Source organism: Ammodytes marinus (assembly GCF_949987685.1).
Source record: "Ammodytes marinus genome assembly, chromosome: 2".
NCBI classification, from domain to species: domain Eukaryota; kingdom Metazoa; phylum Chordata; class Actinopteri; order Uranoscopiformes; family Ammodytidae; genus Ammodytes; species Ammodytes marinus.
The window spans coordinates 28190842-28196841 of NC_137231.1; positions in this window are offsets into that span (position 1 = coordinate 28190842).

Genomic DNA, 6000 nt, shown 5'->3' on the forward strand with positions numbered 1-6000 from the left:
CCTGTGCCCGTGGAGCCCGCTGTGTCCGACGATTCCCCTGTGTCCGACGATTCCCCTGTGTCCGACGATTCCCCTGTGTCCGACGATTCCCCTGTGTCCGACGATTCCCCTGTGTCCGACGATTCCCCTGTGCCCGTGGAGCCCCTTGCGTTTTCCAGGTTTCCCCTCTTTGACCCTGAGCCTCATCCCCAGGTGGCCAAGGACCAAGAGCCTCATCTCCAGTTCCCTGTCTGGGATTCCAAGCCCTCGTTTCCAGTGACGGACCCTGAGCCTCAGCCCCACATTCCCCTCTATGAGCCAGAGCCTCATCCCCAGGTGTTGGAGGATCCCGAGCCTCATCCCCAGGTGGTCAAGGAGACCGGGCCTGCTCCCCAGGTGGTCAAGGAGACCGGGCCTGCTCCCCAGGTGGTCAAGGAGACGGAGCCTCATCCCCAGGTGGTCAAGGACTCCGAGCCTCATCTCCAGGTGACTTTCTGGGATCAGGAGCCTCTTCCTGAGCTCCACTCGAGGGAGCCTTATTATGAGCCCCGGTATCCTGACTTGAACCCTGAGCCTCGTCCCCAAGTGGTCAAGGATCCCGAACCTCATCCCCAAGTGGTCAAGGACCAAGAGCCTCATCTCCAGTTTCCTGTCTGGGATTCCAAGCCCTCGTTTCCAGTGACGGACCCTGAGCCTCAGCCCCACGTTCCCCTCTATGAGCCAGAGCCTCATCCCCAGGTGTTGAAGGATCCCGAGCCTCATCCGGATGTGGATAAGGACTCTGAACCTCTTCCCCAGGTGGTCAAGGAGACCGGGCCTGCTCCCCAGGTGGTCAAGGAGACGGAGCTTCATCCCCAGGTGGTCAAGGACTCCGAGCCTCATCTCCAGGTGACTTTCTGGGACCGCGAGCCTCTTCCTGAGCTCCACTCGAGGGAGCCTTATTATGAGCCCCGGTATCCTGACTTGAACCCTGAGCCTCGTCCCCAGGTGGTCAAGGATCCCGAACCTCATCCCCAAGTGGTTAAGGACCCTGAGCCTTTTTATCCAAGGTCCCCCGCTGCTCGCTACCAGCGCATGAGCAATTTTGGCCAAGGTTTTGCTTCCCAGACTACAGCTGCAACCACTTCAGGGGATTCAACGGGGTGAGTTTACTTGACACAATCTATTCAAAAATATATGATTGGTTCTCATGGTGTTTGTCTTTTTAGAGTGATTAGGACCCATCTCAACTATAGAAGCAGAGGAATATTTGGCCACAAACTCAACTAGAGCATACAGCCTGGATTGAACTGGTAAGGGACAGTTCTGCATATAAGTGATTAAGGCCTAAATGTTCTGAGTTCACTTCTGATAAATTGCACTTGTGGTTAAACTCACTTATTTCAAATGTATAATCTCATTTCAGATATCTCCGGTGTCTCCACTAATGGGCCTCGTTGACCAGCCTACCATGACAGCCTGTAGAGAAATAAAATGCATTTTATATCACACTGGTCTGGAAATGTATTTACTGCTGAGTTGAAAGGGGTTCTCTGTACTCCATTTTGGAAAGGCCAGGAAACTTGATTTCACGCAACTTGGATTGTGTGCGTCTCCACTCTTCCTTCAGACTCTGGGTCCTTAATTTTCAAATGAAATGCAATTTAGATCAATGATGAGTTTGGGTACCATGTTTGTTAAGTTACGTCGCTTTATTTCTCTTCACACAAAGCTGCCTTGAAATTGCTCTTATCGGATATCCCCTCTCACACCAGAGGGGGGTCCTAACTCAAGGACAGAATGGGAGAGTAGTAGTACCCTCCTGCCGGGACTCGAACCAGCAACCTTCTGCTTACGTCGGCTCCTTTTCCCTCAAGGCCATCCTACCAATTTGCTGTTGGTCAGATGGTATACAAAATGGATGTAGCATCCGGGCTGATAAGTTATCCCAACTGCATCCAATCGTTCTGGCCTATGCGTGTCACCATCTTGTCAGATTTGGAGATATTTATTTATTATTCTTTCGGACACACAATACACAATTTTCTCTTTGACATATTCATACATATTTCTTTGTTATGGTCCGAAGGGTAGCGGGAGAAGCCAAAGGCTTATCAGGTCCCGCCCCCATTGTCATCAGATACAGATGCACAGGTACACAGCTACTGATACAGATAAAACACAATTTTGTTTTTTTAAGAAGCTGCAGTCCAATACACAGACAATTTTAGGTCTCCTTATTCACTGACAGTGTACAACAGACCTGCTTTCAATTTTCCCAATGAATTTTGATTACTCATCGTTAACCTCTCTTTCCTCTGAAGCCTTCTTTGTGATGTCACCTTTAATAGCTGCTATATCGGATCCCATTTTTGCTATCTCCTCCCGAACAGCGGTAATAGCCGCTTGTGTTCCATCCATAACTTTCGACGCTGTATGTCTGCCATCTCTCCATTCGGCTTGTGCATCAGTGATTTTCTTCAGTCTGCGATTCAGAACATGCAAACAAAATCCCAAAGCAAGTATCCCCACCGTCATGACAGCGAAGATGTATACATCTTCGACATCCTCAATGTCCAATGCAGCCAGGCAAACCACTTTCCACTCATTCCAGCTGTCTTGTACGTAACCGGCCAGGAAGGTGCCATCTGGACACCGTGACTCTCCAGCTCCTGCTCGTCTGGTTGAAAACATGCGGTCAATCGCATTCAAAGACCAACTTAGATATGACTTAAACATACAGACTAATGTTTTTTTTTGTACCAGGCCTTAAATGGGTTCAATAATGCTGTGAAAATGGCCAATTTAAAATGAGAGTTGATAAGAAATTACAGGTTTTGAAACCTGCCCCTAGTGGCCACTCGGTGAACTGCAATATTTGTCACTATCCCGAAGACTGTGTCTGAAATCGCGCACTTACGTAAGTGCACTTACATTGAGTGCACTTTATTATCCCTACAGTACACTTACTTATAGACGCAGTGCTCTCATTTCTACAGTGCACTGTCCAAACTGCCGTCGCGCACCTACCGGAAATGACTTTGCATTTTGACGGTTCTTCTTCGGTGGTATTTTTTTCTGCTTGCGTTACCGATAGCCAAAACAGGCACATTAGTCGCGGAAAGTCAAAAACAATGTGTAATTCAATTTTTGTAGAGCGCGTCCGCCTCCATCGTTGCTTCAAGCTCCTCTATTTTGATTAGAATGCCCCGTCCTCTCCGTTACGTAGGCAAGATGGCGGCCGTTGAGTGTGGAAAGTGTCCATCGCTCTACACTCAAGTTTTAGACCGTTTTGAGTGCACGACCGAGGAACTTACAGTGCACTGCATTTTGGCACACTCTCCGGTTTTGCGCAAAGTGCACTCAAAAAAGTAAGTGTAAGTACAGAAGTGCGCGATTTCAGACACAGCCAAGGTTTGTTAAAGGAGAAGTAAACAAAAGGGTTATTTTAGCTAACTTCCTGTCAGTGACTGCAGTTAGAAGTCCCCTCCCTCATTGACGCACAGCTGTCTTCAATAAACTAGTTATCTAGCATCGTCTCAGATCCGTAAGTATGATAAAACATGATAAACACCATTAAACATACATTGGGTATGATTTGTACCTGCTCATCCATTGTAGCCAGGTACACATTCACCTCTGTCGCTCTCTGCGCGTTCACAGGGATTTGATTGATTGTTAAACTGATGAATACATTTTGTCAAATTAACACTTTTCATTGCAATTTTAACAATATGAACCTTGCTCTTGACTCCTTAGCGCCACCCTATGCCCTGCATTTATTAGCGCACAAGCTACAGATGCCTTGAAATGCAAAAGATGCCTCTTCCCCAATCTAGAATTGTTTTAAAAGTGCCAGGCATTTACAATGGTCAAAACCAAGAAGTAAAAAAAAAAAAAAAAAACTACGTCGAGAATTGTTGATATAATGGAACTAATCTGCATAAAATGTTGTCTCACAACATATCAATCGGATTGAAGCCAAAACATTTGCTGCAGGTGCAAGTGTTATAGGTAGTGACGCATGACGTCCACTGTAGTGGACAGATGTTATATTGAAAAATGTACACCCAACATAAAATCGACACTTGGGAATTTTAACTCCTTAGCATTTTTTTGTATGCTTTATTGATAGTGCAGAGAGACAGATGTGAAATGGGGCAGAGAGGGGAGTGACATGCAGAGAACGACCGCAAATCGAACCCGGGTCTGCTGCTGGGCCCGGCCCGGGGGTGACGCCCTACCAACTTAGCTAAGGGCGCCGATGCTAGATGCTCTAGAGCAGTCCCGAGCACAGCGTCTGCCTTTTTTATCACTTCAGTCTGATTCTGCATCCTGTTGAACACGTTGAAGGACTTCAGCTCCCTCGCGAAGTAGAGTATGCTCCGTCCCGTCCAAGCCCCAACCTCAGCGATTTTTACCAGCATCCAATGAGGAAGTGACACACATTGTAGTACCTTCCGGTGGCCACTGGGGGTGGTACCAGGACTGAGCAATTTTTCTTTGACTCACTTTCTTTGACTGACTCAAGCCGTTTTCACGGTCTTATTAAACCTATTTACAGCCCGGTCCAAAAAACCATTATAGTCTGTATGTTTAGTTCATATCTCCATGACAACACTGAGGGGGGTGAATTTGTTTTGTTTTGGAGGTTCAAATGTATTGGCGCGATCTCTTGAGTGACAGCTCTTCGCCCGTTGTCCCTCACTTTGCCTCGGGGGTATACGTCAGCTAGATGGGCGTATCTCCCTCCCCCCGACGTGAGGCGGAGTAAAAATCTCACAAGATGGAGACGCGTACAAACCAGGATTATTGGATGCCGTGTGAATAACTGAGGTCAGCACGGATACTACATCCATACATATTATATACTATCTATGAGCTTAATAAAGGAAATAAAGAGGTGCAATTTCACACTCACGCTTTCTCCGTCATCGTCTTCCGGCACAGGAGGCAGCTGTGTCTCTTTGGCCAACTTCTTTCCATGAACCATGACTTTGACACTGCAATGGTGTGACTTATAAAGTTAACTATACTGTAAACTCATTTGCTTTTTTGTTGCTTTATCGTTTGTTTGTTGTGTTCCTATTTCAATGCTGCGAGTAAAATCACTGCCCTGCATTTGACCAACAGGTTGTGCAGTATTGTGTGTACATGCTATGCAACCCATCTTAACTCAGTGGGAGGGTCAAACTCTTTGAGCAAATTAGAAAAAGACCACTGCTTGTAATCACCAATCAGAGTCCACTCCTGTAAAGTTTGGGACAGCTTGTTTTTTGTTGTCACGTTGCCATGGCGCTGAGAGGCCTTACCTCTGTATTTTTAAGTGCCAACTCTCCGAGCCATGGCAACCGGCTCTTAACACAGAAAGGAAAGAGAGTAGGAAGCAATGGCTTGTTAGCTACAACTCTGTTTTTTTCAGTGAAAATCTCTGCGTCAACATCTCAACCTGACCTTCAAGCTGAAATGCTTTGGACCTTAAACAAGCCCTGCTGCAGGAGTAAACCTTCCCCCAGTCTTATATACACAAGAAATAACCAAGCAGGCAAATGTGTTGACATATTCTGTAAATGTTTCTCTTTATTTGTAGGTAAAGTCCTTGCAGTTGATTCATTTAAATGGAATTGATCCTCGATTACACGACAAAGGTCATAAATAGCAGAAGGCCGTTTGGATCGGAGTTGTTGATAGCAGCAGCGATACGGAAAAACACAGAAAATAGTAAACTCCTCTGGAATGTTTTTTTAACATCTGCGTATGGCCCCTGTGAACCCACAATACAGTCTCACTGACTGACACAGTGCTGGTAAATATCTAGACAAGAGCTTTTCAAATATGAACAGGAGACAGAAGATCACCATGCGTTTATTTAATGCTGCTGTTATAGTAAAGGATATGAGAGACCCCCATAGAATATGCCTTTGTTTGTGTTTTGTTTTTTTAAATCAAGCAGAATCATAGTAGTTCTCATTTACATAATCAAAATACATTCTTAGAAAAGATCAAAGTGGAACTCTTTATATTTTATACTTTGCCTTTGAA